This window comes from Carlito syrichta, unplaced genomic scaffold (genome assembly GCF_000164805.1).
Source record: "Carlito syrichta isolate Samal-C Ts95f unplaced genomic scaffold, Tarsius_syrichta-2.0.1 Scaffold126426, whole genome shotgun sequence".
In the NCBI taxonomy this organism is placed as follows: Eukaryota; Metazoa; Chordata; class Mammalia; order Primates; family Tarsiidae; genus Carlito; species Carlito syrichta.
The window spans coordinates 5,194-22,862 of record NW_007070522.1 but is presented as its reverse complement, the minus strand read 5'-3'; the positions used below and the strand labels follow the sequence as shown (position 1 = coordinate 22,862).

The window sequence follows — 17,669 nt, the reverse complement described above, 5'->3', positions numbered from 1 at the left end:
GACTAGCAGTGACAAATATGGAACCGGACATTGACCATCTCATTAGCCAAAAGCAGGCCCATAGTTCCCATTGAAAAACTGGTAAGTTTGTTGGTTTAACTTTACTTGTTCTTCATTTTAAACATTGTATTTGTTCCCGTTTTGTTTTTTCACTTCAAAATAAGATATGTGAAGTGTGCATAGGAATTTGTTCATGTTTTTTTTTAAACTATAGTCCACCCCTCCAACGGTCTGAGGGACAGTGAACCGGCCCCCTGTTTTAAAAGTTTGAGGACCCCTGGGCTAGAGAGTTCTGAAGACTCTGCTTTCCCTGCTGAGGCTCTGTAGGGAGTGAGGTCAGGGCTATGGCGGCAGCCATTCCCACGTGGACGTGCCCTGAGGGCCACAGAGACACTGCACTGAGTGTTGTTACCCTGCCTGTGCTGATAAGGACAGTGGCCAGCCCCGTGGAGATCATGCCCAGTTCTTATTGGCTAGCACAGTGGGGCCGCGGCAGCTCCCAACCAGTGGCCACATCTTGGCTGCATGATGGCCCCAGACCAGTGAGCTAAGAGAGCACTCACCCATTCCGCCTGCCCCTGCAACAGGGTCCTGGTCTCGCTAATTCTTCTATGTGTAGCTGGGGCGGTGTCAGGGCTGGACAACATGCACGACTTTGCCTGGATGCAGAACCCACTGACTGATTTGGCGGAATAGCCGTGATTGCTCTGTGAGTTTCTGACATAAAGTCAGGCAATTCCAGGTGCATGCTCTTCCCTCATCCATCCTGCTGGTGGGCATGGAGTTGGATTTCCACAAGGACGAGGGCCTGTAGGTCCAAGGGGACATCTCCAGAAACCTTGACTTGAGTCTCCCGGTTTAATTGGGTTGAACAACAGAAGCTGGAAACAGGGTCCAACGCATTGTCTGGGTCTTAGAGACAAAGTAACCAGCAGATTGACCCTATTCCTGCTCAGCAGACCTGCTGGCCCCAGAAGCCCCGGCTGGGAACTGAAATGGACAGACAGGAGCCTATTGGGGAGAAACCAGCAGCATCTTTATTTTCGCCTTCTTGGTGTCACCTTGTTCACAACGAAGACGTGGAAGGGACAGGACTTGGAGAGGGAAGAGGAAAAAGGAAAAGACTGTGAGGAGGCACCAGGAGGAAGCAGATGAACCCACCAGTTCGTGCTTGGGAGTGTTTGAGGTGTCCATGGGAGAAGCACGGGTGGGCTTGTGCCAAGCACTGAGAGGCCCGCCCGGCTAGACCCGCCCCCTCACAGCTCTGCCCTCAGAGCGTGGTCAGTGACCACGGCCCACACAAGTGACTCTCAGACCCCCGTCCTCCACAGGTAGCAAAGGCCCCTCACCTCTGTTCTCGCACAAGCCAGTGTTCAGAGTCCCCGGAGCTCCGGTACATCCCTCACAGTCCCCAGAGAGCAGAACCAAAGGAATGTGTGTCTGTAAAGAGGGAGATTTACTTTAAGGCAGTAGCATGAGCCTGGAGGCAGCTTGGTGGCCAAAGTCCCTCGTTTCCTTATGCGGTCAATCCTTTTCTATTAAGGCCTTCAACTGGTTGGATGAGGCCCACCCACAGTATGGGGGGGGCAGCTGGTTTACCCAAAGCCTATTGATTTAAATGTTAGTCTGATCTGGAAAACACCCTCACAGAAACATCTAGAATAATATTTGACCAACTGTCTGACTGCTGTGGCACAGCCAAATTGACAAAAAACCGCCCTACTTGGGATTGGAAGGTGACCCCTGGCACAACTGGCTGCTCCCCCCACCACAACTTTTTAACATTATTCATTTATTGATACTTTCACAGGGTGAACAATTCAAAAGGCCTAGAAAGCCACACCTTGAAAAGGCCTGTTTCTTGGGAATGCTTTCAAGGATAGTTCATGAATCTATAAGCATTTTCCCTTTATTTAATTTATTTTTTTGAGATGGGGTCTCTGTCTCCCAGCGTGGTATGCAGTGGCTCACCATAGCCTTTGGGCTCTGGCGATCCTCCTGCCTCAGCCTCCTGAGTAGCTGGGACTACAGACGTCACCACGCCTGGCTAATTTTTCTTTTTCTTTTTTTGTAGAGATGGGGCTTTGCTATGTTGCCCAGGCTTGTCTCCAATTCCTGGGCTCAAGCAATCCTCCCACCTCTGCCTCCCAAAGTGCTGGGATTACAGGCCTGAGCCATGGCACCTGGCCTTAGCATTTTCTCTTTAAAAATATAAGCAGCAACTGACTCCACACACTCATATGCTTTTCTATGTCTTGCTTTTTTCTTTACTTAGCAGAAAATCTGGCCTTTTTGCTGTATCAGCCCACGCTGGTTGCCCATATTTTCTCTGACGGCCGTGGGACCCCTTGTGTGTTGGCGTGTTCTGGCTATGTCGGTGGAGGCGTCTCAAGCCTGTCACCAAGCAGCTGGCCCCGCACCAGCCCCTGGGGCCTCCCCTCTCACCCATGCCATCCCAGCAAGTCCTTTGGGCAAATTCAGCCCTTACCCCACACCCTAGGTTACTCCTGCCTCTATCCCACCTCCCAGGCCGCACTGTCCCTCCTGCAGGTCACACACTCCCTCCAGGAGGAAGCTAGCTCTGCCGGCTTCCCGAGACTCCCTGGATGGCTTTGGGTAAACCAGCTGCCCCCCCCATACTGTGGGTGGGCCTCATCCAACCAGTTGAAGGCCTTAATAGAAAAGGATTGACCAAGCTGCCTCCAGGCTCACGCTACTGCCTTAAAGTAAATCTCCCTCTTTACAGACACACATTCCTTTGGTTCTGTTCTCTGGGGACTGTTGAGAGGACAAAAATAGACTTAGGTTAAGAGCATGCTATTGAGAGACCCAAGAAACCAGGAAACTTAAAAAGCCATACTTGCTGTAAAAGTAGTGTTTAGTTCACTATATTTCATATATCCCTACCTCATGTTTACTATATATTTTGTGTATTCCTACCTCATGTATTTTATGAAATCTTAGTACTTTAAATCCTACCTCAGACCCGGTAGAATTAGGCATATGTCGGTGTCGGGTAGTGACCAATTGTATAATGGCTTAAGTAGTGTTTGTATTTAGAACTCTTGAGTTAAGCATTGTCAGCCCCAATTCCAGGCTAACTTCTGCTTTTACAACGGGATGTAAATGATAAAGCGATAAGCCCCTTTCAGACATTCCTACAAGATCGAGCAGACTCTGAGGCGCCAACTGCTATATCACCGGTTTTCATCCCAGTGTTAATTTACCCGCAGTGGCTATGTAAACTTGAGAGAATCAGAGACCTTTACAAAAACCGCCTTGCTATAAGACGTTTGTGATATTTTATAAATTCCCAGAATTAGTATATGAATTTCTACCCCACATTCACTGTATGTGTTTGCAGCATTCATATTTAAAACTTTGTTAAGTTTGACTTTTGTTGTCCCATAATGACCGTGTTATGTTATGTAAATGTTAAGCAAACAAGCTTTCCTAAGCATACCTTGGGCTGGATCAGCAAACTTAAAGGGCTAATGTAACCCTTTACCTGCCGGCTCAGGTTAATTTACACGCAGTGACTGAATGGACCTAACTTATCTGACATCCTACTCTGCCCGTTAAGTGGGTTTCTGTCAATCACGGGCAGTCAGGTTACAGCCACGAAAGGACCAACCAATACCAAGTGTTCCTGTACCCATTAGGAGAAATTACCCAATCATGTAAAATCAAATTTAAAGTTCTTTCCCCTCCCTCTGTAATTGTGCATAAAAACTGCTTGCCATTGTGAATCAGGGCTCTGGTTCATGAAGCCTCTACGGGCTTCATGCGTGAGCCCAGACTCGAGCCTGAATAAAGACCCTCGTGTGTTTGCATCATAAAGACCCTCGTGTGTTTGTTGTGGTCTCCCTCTTTCTGATTAGAGTCTCGGGTTTAACACTGTGAGGGATGTATCGGAGCTCCAGGGACTCTGAACACTGGCTTGTGCTAGTGTGTGGTGGTGCTCAGCCAACTCAGATGTGGCAGCCTTCAGGTTCAAATTCCTCCTGGCACTCCCTGCAGTAGAGTGACCAAGGGGAATGGGCGGGAGCCAGGCAGGCCTCGCAATCCTCTCGCCATGGAGGGTTTTGCTGGCTGCAAACCCTGTCCCCAGACAAGCAGACACCTCACTTCCCCACGGCAGTCGTGTGGGGTCCATGGTAGCTGGTGACTGTTGGGCCACCCCTGGTTCCTAGAAGTCAGTTCTGACCCCTGAGTGTCTGGATAGTGTGACAGAGAGGGGCAGCAGAAGCTGACAGAGGATAGAGTGCACAGCACCCAAGCCCACCCACAGCAGATGAGGATTTGGAGCCAAACCAGCTCTGAAGGGCTCTGTCAGCCCAGTGGCCCAGCCCTTTGGGGGTCAGTGAACCCCTTGGGGAATCTGATGTTACTGGGTTCTTCTTCCCTAAAGCAAACGTGAGCAACATTTTGGACTCTGCTCTGTCGTGCTGGAGAGGGGGAGGGTGCCCTGGTATAAGATGGCATGTGTGTGTGGGGAGATTCCTCTGTCTGTGCACACACCAGCATTGTCACTTTCTTTTTTTTTTGAGTTGGAGTCTCACTCTGTCACCCAGACTGGAGTGCAGTGGCCGCTCCCGGCCACTGCAGCTTCAACCTGCTGGCTCCAGCAATTCTTCCGCCTCAGCCTTCCAAGTAGCCGGAATTACAGGCATGCGCTACCATGCCCGGCTGATTTTTTGATTTATTGTAGAGATGAGGTCTCGCTGCCCAGGCGGGTCTCGAACTTGCGGGCTCAGGCAATCCACTCACCTCAGCTTCCCAAAGGCGTGGGATTACAGGCTGAGCCACCGAGCCCGGCTAGCATTGTCACTGTCTTCTCCTGTGTTGCTCAAACCCAAATGCTCCTCCACCACCAGCCTTGAGCTAAGCTGGCTTTAAGTCCAGCTGGGAGGGTTGCCTGACTCCAGGAGGTTGAGGCTGCGGTGAGCCATGATCGTGCCGCTGCACTCCAGCCAGGGCAACAGAGTGAGACCCTTGACTCAGAAAAAGAAACAAACAAAAAAACCGACAAAAGTCCCATATGTCATCTGCATGCAAATTAGAAGAAGGACTCCCTCAGGATACTTTGCCTCCACGCTTTAGAAAAACTATCACATAACACCAATTTTGTTAGAACAACACACTTCATTGCCATCTGCCAGAAAAATGGCACAATAAATATCAAAATCTATGATTTCTGAAATGAGGATAGCATCCCGAGATTGGACAGCATATAACCTGCACAACCACTAGTGGCATTGTATACTTGACTTAGACCATAGGAAACAGGATTTTTCACTTATATGAACACCCACCAGGATTAAAGCATTGTGTTGGACACAGATGCAGTAATTCCTTTTTGCTTGTTTGTTTGTTTTGCAGGACAATAAACCTTCTTTCCCACTCCCCAAATCCCAGTAATCCCCCAATCACTGAAACAATAAATGCTCCTACACCTTTCCAAAACATCCCAGAAACTGGCACCTGCTTTGAGGACCAGTAGTCTTGAAGTTGGCTGGAGGGGGTGATCTCGAACTCCTGGGCTCAAGCAATTGTCCCACCTGAGCCTCCCAAAGTGCTGGAATTACAGTCATCACCACCACGCCTGGCTGGGATTTTTTTTTTTTTTTTCTTAGTTAGAGTCTCACTCTAACTAACAACCACCACAGCCTTGACCTGCTGGGCTCAGGCAATCCTTCTGCCTCAGGCTTCCAAGTGGCTAGAACTACAGGTACACACCACCACATCCAGCTAATTTTTTAATTTAAATTTTAAATTTAAATTTAAATCAAGACCCTGAGCTCAGGCAATCCTCTCCCTTCTGCTACACAAAGTGCTGGGATGACAGACATGAGCCATCAAGCCCGGTTCGATTTTTTGTCTTTTAAAACATTTTGTAGACTGGGCACTGTGACTGATGCCTGTAATCCCAGCACTTTGGGAGCCTGAGGCAGGAGGATCGCCTGAGCCCAGGAGTTCAAGGCTGCAGTGAGCTGTGATCGTGCGATTGTGCCACTGTACTCCAGCCTAGGTGACAGAGTCAGACTCTAACTTAAAAAAAAAAATTGTAAGGAATATTTTATAACTTAGTTTTAAATTATCTTTGAACTTTTTCACTGCAGAGTTTACAATTTGTATAACTAAGTTTATGTTTTATTTTCATCTTTTGTGTTTATACACTGCTTGGAGAGTCTTTCACTATGATATTGAAAAAGTGGAGGCTTTCATATATTAAGTATGCAATCACCCTTGTTATTAAATTATCTTATTTCTATTTTCTTTTTTTTTTGAGTTAGAGTCTCACTCTGTCACCCAGACTGGAGTGCAGTGGCCGCTCCCGGTCACCACAACCTCGACCCGCTGGGTTCCAGCGATCCTTCCGCCTCAGCCTTCCGAGTAGCCGGAATTACAGGCATGCGCTACCACGCCCGGCTGATTTTTTGATTTATTGTAGAGATGAGGTCTCACTGCCCAGGTGGGTCTCGAACCCACGGGCACAGGCAATCCACTCACCTCAGCCTCCCAAAGGTGTGGGATTACAGGCTGAGCCACCGAGCCCAGCTTCTATTTTCTTAAAAAAACTTGTTGAAAATATTTTAGATTCACTTTTGATGTATAAATGTGGTGAATTATTATTATTATTATTATTATTATTATTAGAGACAGTCTTGTTCTGACACCCAGGTTGTGATCATGGTTCACTCTAATGTTGACCTCCTCAGCTCAAGGGATCCTCCTATCTCAGCCTCCTGAGTAGACAGGACTGCAGGTGTGTGCCAACAAACCTGGTTAATTTTTTAGTTTTTGTAGCCACAAGGTTTTGCTATGTTACCTCAAGTGATCCTCCTTCCTCGGCCTCCCAAAGTGCTGGGATTACAGGTATGAGCCGCTGTGTCTGGCCATTAAATGTGGTGACCTATAGCTATAGATTTCCTTGTGTTGGGCCATGCTTGCTTGCATTTCTGGGTTGAATGTACCTCAATTAGTCATGATATAGTAGCCTTTTAATGCACCGTTGAGCTTTCTTTGCTAATATTTTATATAAAATACTTAAAATAAGACAAATTTGTAGTTTCACTTTGATATTTGTCAGATTTGTTATTTGTGCTATTCTGGCTTTGTACAAAGATTTTGACACTTTTATCCTTTGTCTGGCTCTGAAAAAGTTTAAATAGTTTCAGAACTTATCATGCATTTATCCAACAAGTATGTATTAAGTCCTGGCACCGGGAACACAGGGAGCAATGATCCAGAGACAGAAATCCTTTTATCTCAGTGGGGGAAGGCAGGCTGTACACAAATAAGTCGCTAAGATAGAGAACATGTCAGATGGTAGGGCCGTCTGGGAGGCCTCACAGAGACAGCGACATTTGCCCAAGACTTGGGCGAGTGTTGGGGGGGGGTGGCAGGCACTCCTGAGAGAGCAGCAGAGGGAACCCCGAACGTGAGCGCCCTGAGGTGGAGCATGCCTGGGGGCTCAAAGGACAGTGGGAGGGTGTCTTGCGGGTGGCTGGTCTATGCAAACCTACCCCCAAAGTCTGAGCAAGCTGAGAGGCCAAAGAAAGAGGCCCACATTTCTCAGAAAGAAACATTTAATCAGGACATAGCAGCAGAAGCCATGAGGCGATGGCAAGTTCCTGCCCCATGACCCCAGGCCTACTGGAGCACCACAGAGCAGGGCGTCACACTCCCAAGGAGCCTGTGGGACACTGAAGCAGATAATGGCAGGGTTGTTCTGACCTAAGGGCACCAGCAACAGAAGATACACTGGACGCCTTAGAGGTCTTTCCGGAACAGGGGTCAATCAGAAGCCAACATGGTGGGGTAGCTACAGCCTCCAGGGTCAGAATGAGGAGGGACTAGGCCAGGGGAGAGTGACATGGATTCACATCGGGAGGTGAAGGGGGCCTTGGGAGCAAGGGCTCATCTCTGTAATGAACAAATTGAAGGGTCCCCGGGGGGCATTCCAGGTGGCTTTGTTTCAGGTGAAACATGGTGGGGGCGATGCTGGTACTCAGAGGAGGCAGGATCTGGGAAAAACCTTCCAAGTGGAGTCCTGGGGTCTGTTGGATGTGGGAGAAGACGGAGGACATCACAGCTGAGGCATGTTTGGCTGGAGTGACTGGGAGGATTCGCCCGCCATTTATTGAGACAGAAGACTAAGCAGGTATGGATTTGGGGAGGCCTGAGGGTTCCCGTCGGACATGCTGTGTTTGAGATGCCTTCCAGGTGTCTCAGGATATAGACTGTTCATGGAATATTATGGGCCAAGGCTTGGGAAACAGGGCTTTCTTATATTTCTCATATTTGATTCAAAGTTATTTATCTAAATGTACCAAGGTAGCTCCCCCCCACCCTAAGGAACTATAAAATTTAAAGTCCAAACCTCAAAAGTTACTCTAAAATGTCAACATGATTAGGAAATCTTGGGCCATATTGGAACTGCCTGTAGGCCTTGCTAATTCGGCCTTGGAACGGGTGAAGGGCTTAGGAGATCTTGAGTCGAGCCCTTAATTTAGTCATAGACTGGGGCAGGGGCTATGGGGTACACGTTCTGAGTTGCACAGTGGGGCGTGGCATGAATACACCAGCTAGCTTCCTGATCCTGCAGGATCAGATTAAACACCCATTTCTTCCAGCTTCTGCCTCAGTCTCTGATTGGTCCCGAGGCAAATCAGACAATCTTCTCAGACAATCCTCTGCTTCCAGGAGGCTCAGGCTGGAGGAAGAGATCCGAGAATCCCAGGTAGATGGCTTTGGAGGCTTGTGGGTAGGCGAGATGATCACGGAGTGATTTAGAGAAGCAGGAAGGAAGAGGTCCAGATAACTGAACCCAGAGGCTCTCCCACTATGAGTTCTAGGGACAGTGAGGGAGGAGGAGAATCAGAGGGGCTTCGAGGAGGTGGCAAGGGCTGAGGGCAGGTGTTGTCCCATGGAGACCACCTGGACCAAGTGGTAGGGGCAGGGCCTGAGCCAGGTTCAAGCTTTAGAGGTAATAGGAGGAGAGGAATTTGGATCAGGGAGCATGGGTGACTTTTTAGAGGGATTTTACTATAAATGACTGCAGAAAAGTCAGATGCGTCTGGAGTCAAGATAATCTTTTTTTAGTTGGGGGGGTCTTACTCTGTTGCCTAGGCTGGTGTGCAGTGGCACGATCTTGGCTCACCACAGCCTCGATCTCTTGGGCTTAGGTGATCCTCCTACCTCAGCCTCCCATGAAGCTGGGACTACAGGCATGTGCCACCACACCCAGCTAATTTTTTTTTAAACTTGTAGAGACAAGATCCTGCTGTTGCCCAGGCTGGTCTTGAATTCCTGGACTCAAGCAATCCTCCTGCCTCGGCCTCCCAAAGTGTTGGGGTTACAGACGTGAGCCACCGTGCCCAACCAGAGTCAAGATAATTTTGGGGGGATGGAGAAATGCTAACATGTTTGCACATTGATGGAAATATCCCAGCAGGGAGGGAAGAGTCGTGGGAGTGACGTCCTTGTGTGAGTGGCCGGGGATGGGATCTGGTGTGGATGTGGGTGTGAGTGCATTTAGGCAGGAGTGCAGACTGCCCATTGCCAGCAACAGGAAAGGGGCTAGGCATGGTGCAGATGCAGACGGGAGTGGCAGTGTTCACTTTTGACTGTTTTTATTCTCCCGATTCCGTGGGAAGTCAGGGCACTAACTGAGAGTGATGGGAGAGACTGGCGGCTTAGGAAGGAGAGGAGCCCAGGGCTGTCTAGAAGGGAAGTAGAAGAGGGAAGTGGTCCACATAAGCACCATTTTATTGCTGGACAGCATTAAAGACCAGTTGAGGTTAGCGGTCATTAGTAATTCAGCAGCAAGGTTGTAAATTTGTTCTAGCTGTGTTGCTGTACATACCAGAGTGGAGAACGCTTGGATTTAGCTGACAGTTTGGTGGTTTAAAGAAATGTGCTTAATTTCATGGACTATTATGCAGCCATAAGAACAAAATCATGAACTTCACAGCAACCTGGATCAACTTAGAGTCTCTAATACAGAGTGATCTTTCACAGAAACAAAGAACTGAGTATCATATGTTCTCACTCATAAGCAGACCTTGAACAATTATCCTAATACTATAAGAGAATGATTGTCAGTAGCGGGAAACTGCAGGGGGTGGGATGGGGGCAAGCGGGATTGGCAGTAGTGGGAGTCTGCCTGGGGAAGGGGGGCACACCTCATCCACAAGGGTACCTGCATAATGAATATTTGCATCCCTAACCCTGAATTGTACCCCACATCTTTAAAATTAAAAAAAAATTAAAAGGAAAAAAAATGAGCTTAAGGGACCTCATACCCTTGATTCTTGGGATAGGAGGGTGGATAAGATGGTTCTCATAGTATCCACTGTTTCTGTGGCTGCTGGTCTATTCAGATACTCTGTATCTTCTGGGGTCAGTTCTTTGCAACATATTGTGCTAGAAAATGGACCACATGGAATCAGGTTTACTTCATTCCAGAGCTTTGGGAATGCCTAGAGCATTTAGAATGAGCATATCTTGGAGAGCTAGTCCTGCAGTCTGTCACTTGGCAATTATTCCCAGCCTCTGCTGGCTTCGCTGGGCTGTGTTTCCTGCACAAGTGCTGGTCATGAGCCTCTCCTGGAAGGGCTGCCCTCCAGGCCTGTCCAGGACCCAGAGCTCCTGGCTGAGTGCATCTGTGCTCATTCAGATTTTTTTTGAGTAAGAATCTTACTTTGTCGCCCAGGATCGAGTGCAATGGCACGCTCATGGCCACCACAGCCTTGACTTGCTGGGCTCAGACAATCCTTCTGCCTCAACCTTCTCAGTAGCTGGAACCACAGGTGCACACCTTCACGCCTGGCTAATTTTTTGATTTATTGTAGAGATGAGGTCTCACCAAGTTGCCCGGGCTGGTCTAGAGTCTCTGGACTTAGGCAATTCTCTTGCCTCCACCTCCCAAGGTGCTGGGATTACAGGCGTGAGTCACCGCACCTAGCTCATTCAGCTTTTGTGTGTTGGCCTCGTTTGCAGAAGATTATTAGCCTAGCAAATTAGACAACACCATGAGTGGAGCCACTCTGGATTTGTGTGTGTGTGTTTGTGTGTGTGTGCACGGATGCCTGCATTTGTGGGTTGGAGCGTGGAGCTTGGCAAACGTTCCCTGAGTCTTGTCCTCTGAGCTGATCGATGATGTTGCCAATGACTGTGCGCTGCCTCTCCCAAAAGAATTGGGCCTGGCCCGGCAGGTGTCTCGGGAAAGTTCCTTTGAACTCCACAGACCCCAGCGAGCCCCAACTTTTCACCTGTTCCTTGCCCACAAAAATGCAGGAGAAAAGCGTGCATCCCTGAGTGAGCAGCACGGATGACCTGCGTGAAGACAGCTCCTAAGGAGAGTAGCTCAGACAACTTTCCTGAAAGGAAGATTTCAGGACACGGCAGCTCAAGGTTTGCAAAGGAGGGAAACACACAGAAAGCAAGTCAATCCCGCCCCAAGCTCCCTGCAGCGTGGGAGGGTGAGGCTGCACTGCAGACTAGCTTGTGGCTAGGCTCCACTCACTTCCTCTGTGCTCCTTGACCTGACGCCTCCCAGACTGAGCTCCAGGGGAATTCTGAACGCTCACTCAACTCTGGATGAGGGCTCTGGGGTCAAATCTACTCAGCAAACGCAGAATACTCTGCCCCCTTCTTGGAGATGCGTGTCATACTTGCTAAAATTATTTATTTATATTATTGATTGATTGATTGTTAGGGACTGGGTCTTGCTCTGCTGCCCAGGCTGGAGTGCAGTGGTGTGATCATAACTCACTGCAGCCTTGACCTCCTGGGCTCAAGTGCATCTTCTGTCTAAGCCTCCCAAATAGCTGGGACTACAGGTGCGTGTCACCATGACTGTCTTAAAACATATATATATGCCCAGGTTGATCTTGCCCAGGTTGATCTTGAACTCCCGGCCCAGGTTGATCTTGAACTCCTGGCCTCAAGCAGTCTTCCCTCCTCAGCCTTCCAAATCGCTAGGGTTACAGGGATGAGTCACTCCATCTGGCCACAGCACACTTTAATGCAATCACTCAACCAATATTTATCGAGCTCTTTTTACATGCCAGGCTCTGTTCTGGGCTCTGGGAGAATCATGAGCCAAAAACAAGCCCACCTGTGGCTTTCGTGAAGCTTATACTCTAACAGGGAGATGGACGTTAACTAAACAGCCAAATAAATAATTACCTACCAAGGTACTGTGAGAAACCCAGACCAGGGGTCAGGGAAAGTTCTTTGAGGAAGAAATGCAGGCAGACATCTGAAGCCGAAGAGCTGGTGCGAAGCAGGCCACAGGCTTTAGGACGGCCAGCAGCAACAGACGTGAGCTGCATGGGGAGTTAAATTTTCTCCAGCAACTGCGTTATCAAAAGAAACAGGTGGAAGCAGCCTTCCTCATGTGTTTTCCCTAACTCAGTCTGTCCAACCTCTTGTCCTCTCAACATGTCAGCAGCATCAGAAATTGCCTGTATGAGATTGTATGTTCTTTGATTTTGTAGTCTTCTGAGTCCAGTGGGTATTTTTACTCATGGCTCACCTCAGTGTAGACCAGTCCCTCCCCGTGTGCTCGGCAGCCCCAGGGGTCATGGGGCTGTGCTGGAGGCAGATTTAGGGAACCAGAGGCACGGCCGGCCGGTGGGATGCCGGGGAGAAAGGGAATGTGGCGGGAGGCCAGGATCTGCTGCCCACTTGGCCGGTCCATGAAAGGCGTGCAGCCCGTGAGGGGTCTGGGGGCCGAGCCATGGACAGGACCCATGTACTGAAGGTCCTGAGCAGGTCTACGTGTGAGCTCGCATGCCCATGCTTATTCTGCGTGATGCCTGTGAACGTCCGGGGCCACGAGACAGAGGGCCCTCCCGGAATCTTGCTGCCAATGCTGACTAGCCACCCCAGATTCAGGCCTTGAGCTCATCAGGGCACAGCTGCCATGTGACACCTGGAACCCAGAGCCAGGCTGGCAGGAGGCCGCTCCTGGGGGGCCTGCCACTCTGTTTTCCAGTCCTGCGGGCAGCAAATGGCCAGAAGGACCACGTGTGGCCAGGAGGGCCGTGTGTGGCCAGGAGGGGAGCTGGGCTGCTGGTCCTCTAAGGGCTTCTCGGTCTCCCCCACCCAGCAAACTTTCCCAGCAGTTTGGTTCCCTTAAGCCTCTTCTCTGCTCTGGGTGGCCATGCATTCATTTACATTTTCCATTTCTTTTTAAGTTCTCAGCACCAGGCACATGGCAGGGGCTTGGTAAATGCGTGTTGGAATCATGTTTGTGTCTGTTCTTTTTTTTTTCTTTGAACCAATGGCACTTTATTCCTGGTCTCCTAAGTCCCATCCTCCTAGCCCTTCATCTCTTCCGTCTTTGAATAGGAAGAGGTCAGGGGGAGAACACTGCTCTTGGAATCACAAGCCTGAATTCCTGTCCCAGCTCTGCCTTTTTGCCACTGTGTAACCTTGAGCCAGTCCGTTCATCTGGCTGGGTCTTGGTTTCATGATCTATTTTGTGAACGGTTGTACTCATTGATCTCTACAATTTGTTTTAGTTTCTTTTTTTTTTTCTTTTTTTTAGGAGATGGGGTCTTGCTCTGTTGCCCAGGCTGGATGCAGTGGTGTTATCATAATTCTCTGTAGCCTTGACCTCCTGGGCTCAAGTGATCCTCCTGTCTCAGCCTCCCAAGTAGCTGGAATTGTTTTAGTTTTAGAAGGCTAGAGCTACACTGTCCAGTACAGTAGCTGTTAGCTGCAAGTGACTTTTTTTTGAGTTGGAGTCTCACTCTGTCGCAGTGGCACTCTCCTGGCCACCGCAGCCTCGACCTACTGTGCTCAGGTGATCCTTCCTCTTCAGCCTTCCAAGTAACTGGAACCACAGGTGTACACCACCATGTCTGGCTGATTTCTTGATTTATTGTGGGGATGAGGTCTCGCCCAGGCTGGTCTCGAACCCCTGGACTCAGGCAACCCTCTTGCCTCGGCTTCCCACAGTGCTGAGATGACAGACATGAGCCCTAGCACCTGGCTGCAAGTGGCTACTGAGCCCTTGAAAAATGGCATCTGAACTGACATGTGCTGTAAGTGTGATATACACTGGATTTCAAAGCAAGAATGCAAAATATCTCATTAATAATGTTTTACATTGGCAGCATGTTAAAAGGACAATATTTTGGATATGTTGAGTTAAATCTATTATCAAAATTAGTTTCAGCTGGGCACAGTGGCTCAGGCCTGTCATCCCAGCACTTTGGGAGGCCAAGGTAGGAGGATTCCTTGAGCCCAGGAGTTCGCAATCAGGCTGGGAAAAATAGTGAGACCTTGTCTCTACAAAAAAATATGAAAAATTAGTCAGGCATGATGGTGCACACCTGTACTCCCAGGCACTTGGGAGGCTGAGGTGGGAGGATTGCCTGAGCTCAGGGGTTGAGGCTGTGGTGAGTTGTGATTGAGCCACTGCACTCCAGCTTGGATGACAGAGACTCTGACTAAAAAAAATTCACAATTCTGTGTGTTTCTTTTTACCTTTATAATGTGGTAAAACATTTGTTTAGGTTAGAAAATGTAGTCTAAGCTGGGCTCAGTGGCTCAGCCTGTAATCCCGTGCCTTTGGGAGGCGGAGGTGAGTGGATTGCCTGAGCCCGTGGATTCGAGACCCGCCTGGGCAACTTGGCAAGACCTCATCTTTACAATAAATAAAAAAAAATTAGCTGGGTGTGGTAGCGCGCGCCTGTAGTTCCAGCTACTTGGAAGGCTGAGGTGGAAGGATTGCCAGAGCCCAGCAGGTCGAGGCTGCAGTGGCCGGGAGCAGCCACTGCACTCCAGTTTGGGTGACAGAGTGAGACTCCAACTCAAAAAAAAAAAAAAAAAAAGAAAATGTAGTCTAAACCCTTATCTGGGTTGTGTCTCCCCCAAATATGTCTGTGGATGCCCTACCCTGTGTCCCTGGAGACAGGGCCTTTGGGAGGTTCTCAGGGTTAGACGAGGCCACGAGGGTCGGGCGCTGTGGTGGGACTAGTGCTGTTTGGAAGAGACACCAGATCCCTCCCTCCCTGCCACGTGAGGACACAGTGACAAGGCAACCACTGAGAAGCCACGAAGGCCCCTACCAGAGTCCACCTACTCTGGCACCCCGATCTTGGCCTCTAGCCCCTAGAACTGGGGGAAAGTGCATTTCTGTTGTCCATGTCACTCAGTCTATGGTGTTTTGTTATGGCAGCCCAAGCTGATCAAGGCATGTGACTTGTATTTCGAGACATCAGGGCACTCTTGCACCCAGCCTCTGGGCACCGTAAGCTAGCTTCCTTCCTTCCTTCCTGTCAGAGTCTCACTCTGTTGCCCAGGCTGGAGTGCAGGGGCACGCTCCCGGCCACCTGGCACACTCATGGCCACGCAGCCTCGGCCTGCTGGGCTTGGGAATTCTTCCACCTCAGCCTTCCGAGTAGCCAGAACTACAGGCACACACCACCACGCCCGGCTAATTTTTTGGTTTATTGTAGAGACGAGGTCTCAACAAGTTGCCCAGGCTGGTCACGAACACCATGAACTTTCTACATCGTCTTGTGAGGGCAGGGTGGCTCCAGAACTCTCCGTGGGGTGCTGGGTCTAGCGCTTCTCCCGGCAACTGCTCGATGAGCACTGGGGTGCAGTCACCTTCTTAGTTACCAGCAACAGAACAGACTCTGGGTAAGCCACACAAAAGAGGGACTCACTCAGAGGGCACCAGGGAGGAGGCTGGCGAGGAGGACATGCTCAGGCAGATGGCACCGCCCAGGCCTCTCAGTGGGGGTGTCTGGTGGAGACTCCATCGGCCCAAGGTCAGAGCTGGCTGCGCCGGCAGGTGGGTGGGGCTGTGCACTCCTCACCTCCTGCCCAGAGCTTGGCTGATGCTTCAGGGCGGGCTGTAGCTGCTGGGGTGGCTGGGAGGAGAGGGTTTGTTTTTGATCTTCGTGGTGGGACATGGGCTCCCATGTAAGAGGGGGATTCGTCTCTCCAACACAAGATGAGTCTCAAGAATGACCAGAGTCCTCTGCGGGGGGAGCCCAAGGCCTTGGCATTTTGACTATGACACAACAGCAGTTTCCAGCCTCCTCAACTGCGAGTCCTCCTGGCGGGAGGCTCCTCCGACCCCCTCCTCCTGGGAAGCAGGAAGCAGAACAGCCGACACTGCATCCTGACCCTGAGACTGTGACTGTGTCCTTGCGTGAAGTTTTAGCAGGAGACACGGGGGGGCGCTCCCACAACGAGCAGGAGGACTGGAGTGGTTTCACCGCCTTGCAGTTACACCTTGGGTCCTCATTTTGTCGGGCCTGCTTTATGGTTTTGTTTTCTAGGCAGGGTGACCAACACCTGTGACCTCTCTGCACCGGTGCCCTGCAAAACACCCTGCTCCCTGGGGCATCTCAAGTGGGCCAGGTTTTCCAAGGATGTTTTCCAGCCCATGTTCCAGGGACCATGGCTCTGAGCAGCGCAGAGCTGGGAGGGGGATTTTTGGTCTCAGTTTACCCCCCACCTCAGCCACTAAGGAGAGGGAGATGAGGTGGCCAAGGGCCGGCATTTACACGTCCTTTGGCCAAATCCAACCCAGAACAGAGGAGAGTGGGGAGACCCACTGTCTTCAAACGTGCAGCCTGTCCAAGACTTGGTTTTCCCATCTGTAAAATGGAGCTACTGCCCTACCGCAGTCTGTCAGTGAAGGGAGATGCCAGTGGACAGAGCAGGGCACCCGGTGCCACTCGCACTTGCGTACACACAGACCGCTGAGTTTCAGTTCGAGCAGTGGCACCGCAGGTGCCTGGTTAATGAGTGACTGCAGCCAAGAGGGCCAGAGCCTGCGAGCACTGGAGGACGGGAGCAGCCAGGCCGTGGAGTCTGCAGACCCACCCGCAGCGAGGCCCTGGGCCATCAGCTTGAGTGTGTCCTCCTCACCTGGCTTCTCCTCCTTGTCCTCGAGTGAGTTCCTCTATTGTGTGACTTACCCAGAGCCTGTTCCATTGCTGATGACTAAGAAGGTGACTGCTCGCACTGCTCCTGGAGCAGCTGCCAGGACGCGCTTGGCGGAGGGGACAGGTCCTTCTCACTGCACTGGATCTCTCCACTCCGCTTTCTCAGCTCGGCCGGCAAGAACGGGAAGGAAGGCCGGGGCAGCTGCGGGGCTCCTTCTAATGGGGTGGTCAGCTCTGTGGAGGGAGTTACTCGCCATCTAGGCACCCCAAGGCACAGCCTCCCCTGGAAGTATTCCCCTCCCTCCCTCCCAGCCTAACCCTGGATGCCACTCCTTCTTGGGGTGCCACCCACCTCCCAGGCTTCCTCCTCTCCCCCACCTCCCCAGAGCTGGACGCAGATGCAGCGGGATCGGGGTTTCGGCAGCGCCTGGGGCCCGGATCAAGCAAGGGAAGGAGAGATGAGGACACCAGGGGAAGACACCAGAGGTTGCCCAGGCCGGGTGCGGGGCCTCATACCTGTAGTCCCAGCACGTTGGGAGGCCGAGGATCGCTGGGGGCCAGCCAGGGCGACAGAGCGAACCCCTGCCTCTACAGACAAGGGGCTTTGCATTCGCCAAGCAGTCACCCCGCGTCCTGGACCATGCCCACGTTCCCCGGGGGGATCTCCTCCCGTCTCCGCCCCAGAAGCGCGCCCAGCGGCGTGTGCCACCCTCATTCCCATGCCCCTAAGCGCGGGAACTG

The 17,669-nt window shown here is 50.8% G+C and overlaps 1 protein-coding gene across 3 annotated transcripts in view; it reads right to left on the bottom strand.

Annotated features, from left to right (window-relative positions):
* The window catches only part of LOC103250014 (60S ribosomal protein L17), a 24,607-nt gene extending 18,088 nt beyond the window's left edge, over nucleotides 1-6,519 (bottom strand). Inside the window, exons 1-2 of one of the 3 annotated variants that reach the window (XM_021707808.1) lie at nucleotides 6,510-6,519; nucleotides 2,228-2,235 (exon numbers count right to left, since the gene is read on the bottom strand). The gene's annotated coding sequence lies outside the window, so the exon portion shown is untranslated. Of the gene's footprint in view, nucleotides 1-2,227; nucleotides 2,236-4,766; nucleotides 4,782-6,509 lie in introns of those variants that run through there. The other 2 variants (XM_021707810.1, XM_021707809.1) reach the window with 2 other exon arrangements.
* Nucleotides 6,520-17,669: the final 11,150 nt, after the last annotated feature.